The sequence below is a fragment of the Arachis stenosperma genome, chromosome 4, assembly GCF_014773155.1.
Source record: "Arachis stenosperma cultivar V10309 chromosome 4, arast.V10309.gnm1.PFL2, whole genome shotgun sequence".
Taxonomy (NCBI): domain Eukaryota; kingdom Viridiplantae; phylum Streptophyta; class Magnoliopsida; order Fabales; family Fabaceae; genus Arachis; species Arachis stenosperma.
Window position 1 is genome coordinate 26,834,803 of NC_080380.1, and position 17,042 is coordinate 26,851,844.

At 39.0% G+C, this 17,042-nt stretch overlaps 1 non-coding gene across 1 annotated transcript; it reads right to left on the reverse strand.

The window, feature by feature from the left end:
- Positions 1 to 4,327: 4,327 nt before the first annotated feature.
- On the reverse strand, positions 4,328 to 4,435 carry LOC130978389 (small nucleolar RNA R71). Its single transcript, XR_009086035.1, has one exon. It is a non-coding gene; the product is annotated as a small nucleolar RNA R71 (small nucleolar RNA).
- Between the last annotated feature and the right edge of the window lie 12,607 nt (positions 4,436 to 17,042).

The window sequence follows — 17,042 nt, forward strand, 5'->3', positions numbered from 1 at the left end:
TTGGGCCACAGCCAAGACTCAATAAGTAGCTGTGTTCAAGAATCATCATACTTAACTAAGAGAATCAATAACACTATCTGGATTCTGAGTTCCTAAAGAAGCCAATCATTCTGAATTCCAAAGGATAAAGTGAGATGCCAAAACTGTTCAGAGGCAAAAAGCTAAAAGCCCCGCTCATCTAATTAATACTGATCTTCATAGATGTTTTTGGAGTTCATTGCATATTCTCTTCTTTTTATCTTATTTGATCTTAAGTTGCTTGGGGACAAGCAACAATTTAAGTTTGGTGTTGTGATGAGCGGATAATTTGTACACTTTTTGGCATTGTTTTTAGTATGTTTTTAGTAGTTTTAGTTGAGTTCTTAGTATATTTTTATTAGTTTTTAGTTAAAATTCACTTTTCTGGACTTTACTATGAGTTTGTGTGTTTTTCTGTGATTTCAGGTATTTTCTGGCTGAAATTGAGGGACCTGAGCAAAAATCTGATTCAGAGACTGAAAAGGACTGCAGATGCTGTTGGATTTTGACCTCCCTGCACTCGAAGTGGATTTTCTGGAGCTACAGAAGCCCAATTGGCGCGCTCTCAACGGCGTTGGAAAGTAGACATCCTGGGCTTTCCAGCAATATATGATAGTCCATACTTTGCCCAAGATTTGATGGCCCAAACCGGCGTTCAAAGTCACCTACAGAAATCCCGGCGTTAAACGCCGGAACTGGCACCTAAATGGGAGTTAAACGCCCAAACTGGCATAAAAGCTGGCGTTTAACTCCAAGAAGAGTCTCTACACGAAAATGCTTCAATGCTCAGCCCAAGCACACACCAAGTGGGCCCGGAAGTGGATTTTTATGTCATTTACTCATCTCTGTAAACCTTAGGCTACTAGTTTTCTATAAGTAGGACCTTTTGCTATTGTATTTTCATCTTTGGATTATTTTTGATCCTTTGATCATCTTTGGACATCTAGTTCTTAGATCATTTGGGAGGCTGGCCATACGGCCATGCCTAGACCTTTGTTCTTATGTATTTTCAATGGTGGAGTTTCTACACACCATAGATTAAGGTGTGGAGCTCTGCTGTACCTCGAGTATTAATGCAATTACTATTGTTCTTCCATTCAATTTCGCTTGTTCTTTGTCTAAGATATCACTTGTTCTTCAACTTGATGAATGTGATGATCCGTGACACTCATCATCATTCTCACCCATGAACAAAGTGACTGAAAACCACTCTTGTTCTACAAGCATTCGAGGCTCTAGTGAATATCTCTTGGATTCCTGATTGCACGATGCATGGTTGATCGCCTGACAACCAAGTGCTCGTCTGACAAACGAGCCAACCATTCCGTGAGATCAGAGTCTTCGTGGTATAGGCAAGAACTGATGGCGGCATTCAAGAGAATCCGGAAGGTCTAACCTTGTCTGTGGTATTCTGAGTAGGATTCAATGATTGAATGACTGTGACGTGCTTCAAACTCCTGAGGGCGGGGCGTTAGTGACAGACGCAAAAGAATCACTGGATTCTATTCCGGCCTGATTGAGAACCGACAGATGAATTCCGCTATGCTGTGACCAGAGCATATGCAATCGTTTTCAATGAGAGGATGGGAGGTAGCCACTGACAACGGTGAAACCCTACACGAGCTTGCCATGGAAAGGAGTAAGAAGGATTGGATGAAGACTGTAGGAAAGCAGAGAGACGGAAGGGAAGGAATCTTCATACACTTATCTGAAGCTCTCACCAATGATATACATAAGTATCTCTATCTTTATCTTTGTGTTTATTTTCGTTCATCATCATATCCATTTGAGTTTGCCTGACTAAGATTTACAAGCTGACCATAGCTTGCTTCATACCAACAATCTCCGTGGGATCGACCCTTACTCGCGTAAGGTTTATTACTTGGACGACCCAGTGCACTTGCTGGTTAGTTGTGCGAAGTTGTGTAATGCCATGGTATTGAACACCAAGTTTTTGGGGTTCATGACCGGGGATTATGAGAGTTGTGAAAAGTATTGTTCACAATTTCGCGCACCAAGCTTTTGGCGCCGTTGCCGGGGATTGTTCGAGTTTTGAGCAAGCTTTTTTGTCCGGTAACATCAGTGCCAAGATCCGGCAACGCACCAAGTTTTTGGCGCCGTTGCCGGGGATTGTTCTTGTGTGTGGACAACTGACGGTTCATCTTGTTGCTTAGATTAGGTATTTATTTTTTTCGAAATTCTTGAAGGTGAATTCTAGAGTTTCATGATGATTTGTTGAAATCTGGCTGGCTGAGAAGCCATGTCTAATTTCATTGGACCGAGGTTTCAACTCATCATCACAAAAGCTTGTTGATTTTCATCAATCTTGCTTTTGGAGCAGTGATTTGCTAAGGTTTGGCTGGCCTTTGGCCATGTCTAGTGTTTTGGACCGAAGCTTTATTCGAAAGCTTGGCTGGCTGTGAAGCCATGTCTAATTCCTGGACCGGAGTCTTAGACTAGCATTGCACTGATTCCTGGAGTTCTCATTAAGAATTTTGATATCTTTTTCCACTTAATTTTCGAAAAACACAAAAAAAATTCAAAAAAAATCATAAAATCCAAAAATATTTCTTGTTTGAGTATAGAGTCTCATCTTAAGTTTAGTGTCAATTGCATGTTTATGTTCTTACTGCATTCATGCATGTGTCTTCATTAATCTTCAAGTTGTTCTTGATGATTTCCTTGTTTTGATCTTTGAATTCTATTGACTTGAGTGTTTTGTGTGTCTCATATGCATTTTCATTAGTGTCATTAGTATACAAACTGCTAAGTTTGGTGTCTTGCATGCATTGTTATTTGATTCTTATTGCATTTTGATTTTTCCTTATCATTAAAAATCCAAAAATATTTTTAATTTGTGTCTTTTCAAGTCAATAATACAAAGAATTGAAGATTCAGAACATACTGCAGAGGAATCACACAGAAAAAGCTGAGCATTCAAAAATGCCCAGTGAAGAAGACAGACTGGCGTTTAAACGCCAGCCAGGGTACCTGGTTGGGCGTTTAACGCCCAAAAGGTATAAGTTTGGGCGTTAAACGCCAGAATGTGCACCATTCTGGGCGTTTAACGCCAGGATGGCTAAAGGGGGAAGATTTTGTTTTTCAACTCAAATTTTTTTTAGTTTTCAAAATCTTTTCAAAATCAAATCTTTTTCAAATCAATTTTTCAATCAAAATCTTTTTCAAAAATTACTTTCTTTCCATTTTCAAAGATACTTGCTATCAATTAATGATTTGATTCAACATTTCAAGTATGTTGCCTTTTCTGTTGAGAAAGGTTTAAATTGTTTGAATCATATCTTTTCTTGATAGCCAAGTTATTAATTTTTAAAATCAAATCTTTTTAAATTGTTTTCAAATCATATCTTTTAAAATTGTTTTCAAATCATATCTTCTCAATCATATCTTCTTAACCACATCTTTTTCAAAATAGTTTTCAATCAAATCTCTTTGATTTCTAATTTCAAAATCTTTTTCAAAAATCACTTGATTTCTTTTCCACTCTTAATTTTCGAAAATCAAAGTAATGTTTTTCAAAATGTTTTCAAAATCTTTTACTTAATTTTCGAAAATTACTTCCCTTCTTCTTACATCCTTCTATTTAAGGACTAACATTATCCCTTAATGCAAAATTCGAACTCCATCCTCTCTGATAAGTTCGAATTTTCTACTTCTGTCTTCTACTCTTCTTTTCCTCTGACACTTAAAGGAATCTCTATACTGTGACATAGAGGATTCCACATTTTCTTGTTCTCTTCTCCTTCATATGAGCAGGAACAAAGGCAAAGACATTCTTGTTGAAGCTGACCCTGAGCCTGAAAGGACCTTGAAGCGAAAACTAAGAGAAGCTAAGGCACAACTCTTTGTTGAGGACTTGACCGAATTCTTCAAGGAAGAAGAAGCCATGGCAGCCGAAAACAACAACAATGCCAACAATGCAAGGAAGGTGCTGGGTGACTTTACTGCACCTACTCCCGATTTCTATGGGAGAAACATCTCTATCCCTGCCATTGGAGCAAACAACTTTGAGCTTAAGCCTCAATTAGTTTCTCTAATGCAACAGAATTGCAAGTTCCATGGACTTCCATTGGAAGATCCTCATCAGTTCTTAGCTGAGTTCTTGCAAATCTGTGACACTGTCAAGACTAATGGGGTAGACCCTGAAGTCTATAGACTGATGCTATTCCCTTTTGCTGTAAGAGACAAAGCTAGAATATGGTTGGAATCTCAACCTAAAGAAAGCCTGGACTCTTGGGAAAAGCTAGTCAATGCCTTCTTGGCAAAGTTCTTTCCACCTCAAAAATTGAGTAAGCTTAGAGTGGAAGTCCAAACCTTTAGACAAAAGGATGGAGAATCCCTCTATGAAGCTTGGGAAAGATACAAGCAATTAATCAGAAAGTGTCCATCTGATATGCTTCTGAATGGAGCATCATAGGTATTTTCTATGATGGTCTCTCTGAACTATCTAAGATGTCCTTGGATAGCTCTGCTGGAGGATCTCTTCATCTGAAGAAGACGCCTACAGAAGCTCAAGAGCTAATTGAAATGGTTGCAAATAACCAATTCATGTACACTTCTGAAAGAAATCCTGTGAATAATGGGACTAGTCAGAAGAAAGGAGTTCTTGAGATTGATGCTCTGAATGCCATATTTGCTCAGAACAAGATATTGACTCAACAAGTCAACTTGATCTCTCAAAGTCTGTCTGGAATGCAACATGCACCAAGCAGTACTAAGGATGCTTCATCTGAGGAAGAAGCTTATGATCCTGAGAACCCTTCAATGGAAGAGGTAAATTACCTAGGAGAACCCTATGGTAACACCTATAATTCTTCATGGAAAAATCACCCAAATTTTTCATGGAAGAATCAAGAGAGACCTCAACAAGGTTTCAACAACAATAATGGTGGAAGAAACAGGTTTAGCAATGGCAAGCCTTTTCCATCATCTTCTCAGCAACAGACAGAGAATTCTAAGCAGAACCCCTCTGACTTAGCAACCATGGTCTCTGATCTAATCAAAACCACTCAAAGTTTCATGACTGAAACAAGGTCCTCCATAAGAAATTTGGAGGCACAAGTGGGACAGCTGAGCAAGAAAATTACTGAACTCCCTCCAAGCACTCTTCCAAGTAATACAGAAGAAAATCCAAAAGGAGAGTGCAAAGCCATAAGTATGGCCGAATTTGGAGAGGAAGGAAAGGAAGTGAACGCCACTGAGGAACACCTCAGTGGGCGTGCACTGACCTCCAATGAGTTCCCCAATGAGGAACCATGGGAATCTGAGGCTCAAAATGAGACCATAGAGATCCCATTGGACTTACTTCTGCCTTTCATGAGCTCTGATGAGTATTCTTCCTCTGAAGAGGATGAATATGTCACTGAAGAGCAAGTTGCTAAATACCTTGGAGCAATCATGAAGCTAAATGACAAGTTATTTGGAAATGAGACTTGGAAGAATGAACCTCCCTTGCTCACCAAAGAACTGGATGACTTGTCTAGGCAGAAATTACCTCAAAAGAAATAAGATCCTGGGAAGTTTTCCATACCTTGTACCATAGGCACCATGACCTTCAAGAAGGCTCTGTGTGACTTAGGGTCAAGTGTAAACCTCATGCCTCTCTCTGTAATGGAGAAGCTAGGGATCTTTGAGGTGCAAGCTGCAAAAATCTCATTAGAGATGGCAGACAACTCAAGAAAACAAGCTTATGGACTTGTAGAGAATGTCTTGGTTAAAGTTGAAGACCATTACATCCCTACTGATTTCATAGTCCTAGAGACTGGGAAGTGCATGGATGAAAATATCATCCTTGGCAGACCCTTCCTAGCCACAGCAAAGGCTGTGATTGATGTTGATGGAGGTGAACTAATCATTCAAGTGAATGATGAATCTTTGGTGTTTAAGGCTCAAGGATATCCCTCTATCACCATAGAGAGGAAGCATGAAGAGCTTCTCTCAAATCAGAGACAAGCAAAGCCCCCACAGTCAAACTCTAAGTTTGGTGTTGGGAGGCCACAACCAAACTCTAAGTTTGGTGTTGAACCCCCACATTCAAACTCTAAGTTTGGTGTTGGGAGGTTCCCACATTGCTCTGATCATTTGTGAGGCTCCATGAGAGCCCTCTGTCAAGCTACTGACATTAAAGAAGCGCTTGTTGGGAGGCAACCCAATATTATATTTTATATATTTTTCTTTGTTATTTTATTTTATTTTGTAGGTTGATGATCATAAGAAGTCACAAAATCAATTAAAAAAAGCAAAAACAGAATGAAAAACAGGAAGAAAAACAGCACACCTTGGACCGGAAGATGCTGCTGGCGTTTAAACGCCAGTAAGCCTAGCAGTTGGGCGTTTAACGCCCAGTCTGGCACCATTCTGGGCGTTTAACGCCAGAAAGGGGCACCAGACTGGCGTTACACGCCAGGAATGGGCAAGAACCTGGCGTTAAACGCCAGGAATGGGCACCAGCCCGGCGTTTAACGCCAGAAATGGCTCAAAACGTGGATTTTGATGCCATATGGTGCAGGGATGACTTTTCCTTGACACCTCAGGATCTGTGGACCCCACAGGATCCCCACCAACCCCACCACACTCTCTCTCCTCTTCACCCATTCACCAATCACCTCAACACCTCTTCCCCAAAAACCCTTCACCTATCAATCCCATCTTTCTCTTCACCACTCACATCCATCCTTCATAAAACCCCACCAACCTCACCCTTCAAATTCAAACCACTTTCCCTCCCAAACCCACCCATAATGGCCGAACCTTCACTCCCCTCTCTCCTATATAAACCCTTCTTCACTCCCCCATTTTCACACAACATAAACACCACTTCTCCCCCTCTTTGGCCGAATACACAACCCTCCTCCATCTCCCTCATTTCTTCTTCTTCTACTCTCTTCTTTCTTCTTTTGCTCGAGGACGAGCAAACATTTTAAGTTTGGTGTGGTAAAAGCGTTGCTTTTTCATTTTTCCATAACCATTATGGCACCCAAGGCCGGAGAAACCTCTAGAAAGAGGAAAGGGAAGGCAAAAGCTTCCACATCCGAGTCATGGGAGATGGATAGATTCATCTCAAGGGTGCATCAAGACCACTTCTATGAAGTTGTGGCCTTGAAGAAGGTGATCCCCGAGGTCCCCTTTTCACTCAAAAAGGGTGAATATCCGGAGATCCGCCATGAGATCCGAAGAAGAGGTTGGGAAGTGCTTACCAACCCCATTCAACAAGTCGGAATCTTGATGGTTCAAGAGTTCTATGCCAATGCATGGATCACCAAGAGCCATGATCAAAGTGTGAACCCGGATCCAAAGAATTATCTTACTATGGTTCGGGGGAAATACTTGGATTTTAGTCCGGAAAGTGTGAGGGTGGCGTTCAACTTGCCTATGATGCAAGGAGATGAACATCCTTACACAAGAAGGGTCAACTTTGATCAAAGGTTGGACCAAGTCCTCACAGTCATATGTGAAGAGGGCGCACAATGGAAGAGAGATTCAAGAGGCAAGCCGGTTCAATTGAGAAGGCATGACCTCAAGCCAGTGGCTAGAGGATGGTTGGAGCTTATTCAACGCTCAATCATCCCCACTAGCAACCGGTCCGAAGTTACTTTAGACCGGGCCATCATGATCCATAGTATCATGAGTGGAGAAGAAGTGGAAGTTCATGAGGTTATAGCCCAAGAACTCTATAGGGTGGCGGACAAGTCTTCCACCTTGGCAAGGTTAGCCTTTCCTCACCTCATTTGTCACCTCTGTTATTCAGTGGGAGTTGACATAGAGGGAGACATCCCCATTGATGAGGATAAGCCCATCACCAAGAAAAGGATGGAGCACACAAGAGACCCCTCTCATCATGAGATCCCTGAGATACCTCAAGGGATGCACTTTCCTCCACAAGACTATTGGGAGCAAGTTAACACCTCCTTAGGAGAGTTGAGTTCCAACATGGGACAACTAAGGGTGGAGCACCAAGAACACTCCATTCTCCTCCATGAAATTAGAGAAGATCAAAGAATCATGAGAGAGGAGCAACAAAGGCAAGGAAGAGATATTGAGGAGCTCAAGCACTCCATAGGACCTTCAAGAGGAAGGAAGAGCCGCCATCACTAAGGTGGACCCGTTCCTAAATTTCCTTGTTCTTTATTCTTCTGTTTTTCGAAAATTGTGCTTTATGTTTGTCCATGTTTGTATCTTGTGATCATCATTAGTGTCTTAGTGTCTATGCCTTGAAGTTATGAATGTCCTATGAATCCATCACCTTTCTTGAATAAAAACGTGCTTAATTGAAAAGGAAAGAATTGCATGAATTTTGAATTTTATAACAGTTTAATTATTTTGATGTGGTGGCAACACTTTTGTTTTCTGAATGTATGCTTGAACAGTGCATATGTCTTTTGAATTTGTGGTTCATGAATATTGGCTCTTGAAAGAATGATGAAAAAGGAGACATGTTACTGAGGATCTGAAAAATCATAAAAATGATTCTTGAAGCAAGAAAAAGCAGTGAATACAAAAAAAAAACCGAAAAAAAAAGAGAGAAAAAGAAAAGAAAAAGAAAAGAAAAAGAAAGCAATAAAGTTGTGATCCAAGGCAATAAGAGTGTGCTTAAGAACCCTGGACACCTCTAATTGGGGACTTTAGCAAAGCTGAGTCACAATCTGAAAAGGTTCACCCAATTATGTGTCTGTGGCATGTATGTATCCGGTGGTAATACTGGAAGACAGAGTGCTTTGGGCCACAGCCAAGACTCAATAAGTAGCTGTGTTCAAGAATCATCATACTTAACTAAGAGAATCAATAACACTATCTGGATTCTGAGTTCCTAAAGAAGCCAATCATTCTGAATTCCAAAGGATAAAGTGAGATGCCAAAACTGTTCAGAGGCAAAAAGCTAAAAGCCCCGCTCATCTAATTAATACTGATCTTCATAGATGTTTTTGGAGTTCATTGCATATTCTCTTCTTTTTATCTTATTTTATCTTAAGTTGCTTGGGGACAAGCAACAATTTAAGTTTGGTGTTGTGATGAGCGGATAATTTGTACACTTTTTGGCATTGTTTTTAGTATGTTTTTAGTAGTTTTAGTTGAGTTCTTAGTATATTTTTATTAGTTTTTAGTTAAAATTCACTTTTCTGGACTTTACTATGAGTTTGTGTGTTTTTCTGTGATTTCAGGTATTTTCTGGCTGAAATTGAGGGACCTGAGCAAAAATCTGATTCAGAGACTGAAAAGGACAGCAGATGCTGTTGGATTCTGACCTCCCTGCACTCGAAGTGGATTTTCTGGAGCTACAGAAGCCCAATTGGCGCGCTCTCAACGGCGTTGGAAAGTAGACATCCTGGGCTTTCCAGCAATATATGATAGTCCATACTTTGCCCAAGATTTGATGGCCCAAATCGGCGTTCAAAGTCACCTACAGAAATCCCGGCGTTAAACGCCGGAACTGGCACCTAAATGGGAGTTAAACGCCCAAACTGGCATAAAAGCTGGCGTTTAACTCCAAGAAGAGTCTCTACACGAAAATGCTTCAATGCTCAGCCCAAGCACACACCAAGTGGGCCCGGAAGTGGATTTTTATGTCATTTACTCATCTCTGTAAACCTTAGGCTACTAGTTTTCTATAAGTAGGACCTTTTGCTATTGTATTTTCATCTTTGGATTATTTTTGATCCTTTGATCATCTTTGGACATCTAGTTCTTAGATCATTTGGGAGGCTGGCCATACGGCCATGCCTAGACCTTTGTTCTTATGTATTTTCAATGGTGGAGTTTCTACACACCATAGATTAAGGTGTGGAGCTCTGCTGTACCTCGAGTATTAATGCAATTACTATTGTTCTTCCATTCAATTTCGCTTGTTCTTTGTCCAAGATATCACTTGTTCTTCAACTTGATGAATGTGATGATCCGTGACACTCATCATCATTCTCACCCATGAACAAAGTGACTGACAACCACTCTTGTTCTACAAGCATTCGAGGCTCTAGTGAATATCTCTTGGATTCCTGATTGCACGATGCATGGTTGATCGCCTGACAACCGAGTGCTCGTCTGACAAATGAGCCAACCATTCCGTGAGATCAGAGTCTTCGTGGTATAGGCAAGAACTGATGGCGGCATTCAAGAGAATCCGGAAGGTCTAACCTTGTCTGTGGTATTCTGAGTAGGATTCAATGATTGAATGACTGTGACGTGCTTCAAACTCCTGAGGGCGGGGCGTTAGTGACAGACGCAAAAGAATCACTGGATTCTATTCCGGCCTGATTGAGAACCGACAGATGAATTCCGCTATGCTGTGACCAGAGCATATGCAATCGTTTTCAATGAGAGGATGGGAGGTAGCCACTGACAACGGTGAAACCCTACACGAGCTTGCCATGGAAAGGAGTAAGAAGGATTGGATGAAGACTGTAGGAAAGCAGAGAGACGGAAGGGAAGGAATCTTCATACACTTATCTGAAGCTCTCACCAATGATATACATAAGTATCTCTATCTTTATCTTTGTGTTTATTTTCGTTCATCATCATATCCATTTGAGTTTGCCTGACTAAGATTTACAAGCTGACCATAGCTTGCTTCATACCAATAATCTCCGTGGGATCGACCCTTACTCGCGTAAGGTTTATTACTTGGACGACCCAGTGCACTTGCTGGTTAGTTGTGCGAAGTTGTGTAATGCCATGGTATTGAACACCAAGTTTTTGGGGTTCATGACCGGGGATTATGAGAGTTGTGAAAAGTATTGTTCACAATTTCGCGCACCAGGGAGCTGACTGTCAAGCTAGTGACGGAAAAGAAACGCTTGTTGGGAGGCAACCCAACACTGAGTATCCTTTGGTTTTTCTTTTACTTTGTTTTCTTTATCTCTAATTTTTATTATTATTATTATTATTCATAGTTTTCCTTGGTTTTATAATAATTATGGTCATGCAAAGTGTGTAGAATAGGGACAAGAGGACTCTGGAGGAGAAACAGAACACCTAGGAAAGCACGTTACTCGAGTGTGCTAGCGCTAAACGCCAATCGCGGCGTTTAGCGCCAGGGTTGGCATGCGGAAGCTAGTGTTAAATGACAGGGAGGGCATTTAACGCCCTGAATGGATTAAAGGAACTGGCATTAAACGCCAGGTGGGCGTCTAACGCCCACAAGGACTACACTTCCATGATTTACCGTGCCTCATGCGTCGCTAAACACCATCCGGGCTTTTAGCGCTAAGACTCGACCTCAAAAAAAATGAGAAAGAGAAAAGATCCAATTCTGGCGTTAAACACCAAGGGTGGTGTTTAAAGCCCAGGATGGCATGAGCTGTATCACGCTGGCGCGCTAAACACTAGATCTGGCGTTTAACGCGAGCAATGTGAAATTTCAAAATTTTGAAGAAGGCTTTATCGTTACCAACAGTTAATCCCCCATTTCCCCTCTCCTTTGACCATTCAACTCTCCCCCTTCTCACCTCCCTATCCACTATACCATCCACATTCATGCACCCATTTTTCCATACACCTATCAACCTTTCCATCACCCAATCCCATCCCATCAATCCCTCTTCCCCATATCCATCTACCCCATTAACCATTCACTCCATTCAATCCAATTGACCCCCACCCCTCCCTCCATACCCGTGCCAACCCCCGTCCCTCTCTATATCAACCTTTCTATCACCATGCAACTTAGGGTGACTGTTTCACTAAAAACATGTAACTTCATGGGAGTAGTAACTTCGGTAGACAAAAGAGGAATCAAACTAGAGGAAGAGCTAAGCATGATAACACAGACTCTAACAGTACTGGCTTCCGGCGACAACATTGTCATTTCCAGCAACCAGAGGCATGGCGACAAGATGGTCTTTACATGGACGGTGATGGTCTCGACAGACACAGCTTGGCAGCGACTCCATCAATGACGATGGTCGTGGCTCCGACCACGAGCCCTAGCAGCAACAGCGTCAATGCTACTTTCTCTCTCTGGCATCTTCTTCGATCAATCTCTCTCTCTCTCTCTCTCTTTGGCCTCCTGATGTGTGAGCATCTTTTCTGTATTTTCTTATTATTTTAGAAATAAATTCATTACATTTTATTGAGATTTTAATGTCTGAAGATTATTTAGATGCTACATTGAGGCGCATTGTGGTTTTATTTACTTCAAGAAAAATCCAGGCGAGTTTGGCAAACTTCGTGCAGAAGAAAAAGGAAGAAATTTGATGCTGCCAAGCTGGCGTTAAATGCCATTACTGGGCATTTGGCACCAGGCACCTCGTAAACGTGTAAGTATTCTGTTGGGTTGACGCTAAATGCCACAACCTAGCGTTTAACACCAGGTGTCTCGTAATTCGTGCCCAGAGTCATACGCTAGTACCGCTAAACGCCGAGTCTGGAGCTTAGCGCCAAGAAGACAACACCACAATCCCCTTCTGCCTTGGCGGCACTAAACGCCGAGTCTGGAATTTAGCACCAGTAGCGCAAATATGGATCCTCGAGAAAGGCTTCGTTGGATGGAAATTTAGTAATAATTTTTTTTTTTGCTTATTATTATTAAAAGATACTATCTTCTAGGGTGAGAGATATTATTTTTTTTATTTTTTTATTTTATTTCCAAATCAATCAGGTTAGATATAAAAGGGAAAAAGATTTAGCCCTTCGAGCTTCTTCTTCTCTCTATTCCTCATTCCGCACCTTACACACTTTTGAAACCCTAGTTTTCTCTGAGCCATGAGCAACTAAACCTCCTCTGTTAAGGTTAGAAGCTCTATTTATTCTATGAATTAATACTATTGTCACTCTAATTTGTTTAATGTATTGATTTAAATTCAAGGATTACTTTCATTCTTCATCTTATGAATTTGATTATATCAGAAAATAACTCTTGTTCTACGTGAATTCATATTGATTCTTGGAAAAGTTAACTCACTTGAATAATAGCCTGAAAGTAACTCCTCCTAAACCACTAATTACCTATACTTAACGTGATATGTGACATATAATCATCTTATATTTGGGCAATTAGGATTTTTGTGGCTAATAAACTAGAATTAGACCTAAACCTTTAATATAAATTAAGTGACCAAGGAATTGGCGATTGATTAGGTTAGACGAGATTAAATCGCTAAGAAATTAGGGTTTAATCAATTAAAGTTTTCCATGAAGTGAATCTTGCATGATTAAAGTAGTTGGTAAGAATTGTTAATCCAAAAAAAATATCTCTGAACCTTAATTGTTTCCTCATACATTCTTCACACCAAATTTATTCCTTGCTTTCTTAATTCCTGATTTACAGTTTGATGCTTTTAAACACCAAAACACTCTTTTCTGCTTGACTGACTAAGTGAATCACTCAACTACTGTTGCTTAGTCCATCAATCCTTATGGGATCGACCCTCACTCACCTGAGGTATTACTTGATACGACCCGGTGCACTTACTGGTTCAGTTGTAGTTTTCGAATTTGGCACCACCTCCAACGCCATAGCCGCAATAATGAAGATGACGGCAACAATGCCCTAGCCAGCGTCGTCCTCCCTTTTCTCCCTTTCCTCTCTTCTTCCTTCCCAATCCTTTCTTCTCTCTTCAGCCCCTCTTGTCTTCTCTTTCTCATCAGTGTGGGTGTGTGTATGAGGTGAGAGAGTGTGTGTTTATTTTAAGGTAGGAATTTTTTATAAAATTAGAAGGTAGAGTAGTAATTTAAAACCAAATTTAACCTAATAAAATTATTTCAAGAATACTATTTATTTATCAACTTACTAATTGGTTTTAAATAAGTACTCTAATTTAAAATTAGAGATAATGTAATTAATTTTTTTTAATTCATAAAATTAAAATATTAAACCCAAATCTCAATTATTCAAATTAAATTTAACAAATTCTCATTATTTCTTAATTATTAAAACTTTAAATCTTAGATAAAAAAAAAGTTGCCCAAATAATATAAAAATCTCTGAGTCCTAAATAATTTAAACTCAAAGTATCATCAATTTGACTTAAATATTTTTAGTGAAATAATTTTTTGAATATAAAATTCTAAAATGTTATAATAAATCATAATTAAGTCATTATTTTAAATTTCAAACATTCGAGACCTTATATTCTACCCCTTTATAAAAATTTTTGCCCTCAAAAATTGATATAATATGCAAAAGATTACATCGTTTTATCACTATTAAACATGAGAGGGAAGTATAATGTGGTCTGAAGGTTACAAAATAGGTTTGTCTTAAAACAATGTGGTTAACATTCGCATACTGGTCTCACACCAACCCATAGAGCTTCAACTTTCCAAACTTTAGAATAACTTATCTTCACAATTCCTAGCCGTACTTTATCAAATAACTCATCCGAGGATTTTTAAGCTCACTAATCACCGAGAGGAAATGCCATAAATCGATCTTATGGTTTAGAAAATCTTGATCCTATAAATCTAGCACTTTCTCAACCTATAATCACCTCGCAAAATAATCATAAATCTAACGTTAACAAAACTTTTTTGCAAGAATCAAAGCTTCACAACTTCTTGTGACGTTGCACACTTACAAGTTTCACCTTCCGTGTCCACAAGTCGTGTCCTAAAGAATTAACATATCACTTGCTATATCTAAGAATCACACGTTACACCAAAACAAGCTCGAGTTTACTAAAAAAGATACCAAACTTAAGAAGAAAAAAACAAAAATCATGGACGGTGTTCAAAAGAATTCAAAAGGATATGTAGGATCACAACTAAACAAAGATAGATACAATAACGTGCGCCAAGAAGAGAATCAAATCGCATCTTAACAAGAAAATCTGAATCAAAGAACTTTGATAGAAACCAAAGAAATATGATGTACAAAGTTCACAAAGAGAAGATAACTGAAGTCAAGATAATGTTCACAAAAATTTAAAAAAATGATTAAGAACACATCCAAATAAGATATCCATCAATAATGGATAAAACTAAGAGAGAATAATTTTACATTCTTAAAGGAAAAGACATAAGGCATTCAAAAGAGATGATAAAAGCATAATTGATGTGTCACGTAAAAACAAATTCAAGTCAAAACAAAAGATGCAACGCTTATGAAGTGAAGATTAAAAGACGTCAGGGATAAAGGTCTTCCTCAAGAATCTTAGAGCATACCTAGAAGCACAATCAAACAAGGATATGCATAAAAATTGGAGTAAAGTTGGAAGAGAAGCAGGTTGTACTAATTGACAAAAATCCGACGTAAAGTTCTCTTATAAGGTTAATAAAGGATTAAATGTTGCGATACAAATGAGCAAGTTCAAGCTACGTAAAGAAATCACTTAGACTGTGAAGAGTAGTGCGTGAAAAATCAAACGCGGTCTTATAAAAAATTCCAAGAATGATTAAGAAACACAATCAGGCAGGAAAAGAATCAAATCAAAACTTCTTTAGAGAAAATCCGAAACAAGAACTCCAGGAGAGATACTGTAAGAAATAATGCATCACACTTTTGCAAGTTCAAATTACATTAAGGAGCTACATTATTCATGTAGAGGAATACAAAGTCAAGAGCTGTGATGTCAAGAATCTAAATAATGACCAGGAGTATGATCAGATTGAGATATACATTGGACATGAAGTAAAAGATCAAAATCGCATTTCATGAAGAATTGAAACAATGAACTAGAGAGATGAAGGACAGAAAAATTTATGATACGTTAAAACATGTGACACGATTAAAGCGCATACTTCAGCACAAACTAACCCAATTAGGACATCTAGCGTTCCTAAACTTAACTATTACCATTACTTATCAATTTTGCTTTTTCTGTGATAACCTATTAGTGTTCCCAAATACACAGACCAATAGTATTAGGTTGGCTAGACCAAATACCCTGAAATGTGCACGGTAGACTAACAAAGTTAATAAGTGCACAATCATGTGCATAAAGCTCTAACCCTTGTCATCTGAACAAGACCTATAATATGACAGACATTCAGAGTATATAATGAAGCATAGATGTAACACCCTGCCACACAGAGTTTTATGCTTAAGTCATAAAACTGGGGTGACGAGGTATTATGACCTCTACATGTAAAGTTATATATATAATATAGATGGAAAAGGTTTTATCTAGGAGTCTTTGAAGGAAGGTTAAAACAAAAGTATTAAACAAAAAAGTGCAGCACTCATATAAGCGATAACGTAAACCAGGCCAAATGTACACATAGAAAAAAGAGTCCAAATGTACAGATAACCAAGCCTCTGACTCGGCTCACGAAGTTATAACCGGCCAGAGCACATAAACATATATACATATATACATGAGAATCCCAAAAGAACCCAAAATACAGTTTACAAAACATGTTTCTCCAGATCAACCTCTAAGAGAGACATAGCATAATATATACAATGGAGATATATATATATATATATATATATATATATATATATATAAACCAAAATATAATCCCAAAAGGTAAGAGTTCTTCGCTTCAGAAACTTCCAGCATGCCTCAGCGAGGTGCCCACATCCTGCATTTGAAAACCAAAAAATATGTATGGGGTGAGAACCAGAGGTTCTTAGCATGGTAAAAGTACCTACATAACTAACATGTAAGGTCCCGAGAAAGCCAAAGGCAATCCTAAAACTTCGGACAAATGAATCAATCTTATAAAACAAAAGTAAACTAAAAATAGATAAGGCGACTAATTAAGTATCTTCCTTCTAATCTAACACTCCCCTTTCCAACTCCTCCAAACTTCTCAACTGCCACTGGAATCATTTATTTCAAACATAGCTATTACATGCAAGAAAATCACAATTAGAATTCAGATACAGCATATAAATAGATAGCAAGTAGTTTATGTGATCAGTTAAGCATTCCAAACAAAGCACACTAAACAAACACATAAATGCATATGATGCATGCCTGTCCTATGGCTGATGAGTCTCATCTATCGGTTATATAGCCAATCCGACAAGTCCTGGTAGCTAACCATTGGATTGTCCCACTGTCGTGCATCCCCAAAAATCTCAAATCATAATCATTCATAATCATATAACACACACCGGTGTATATCCA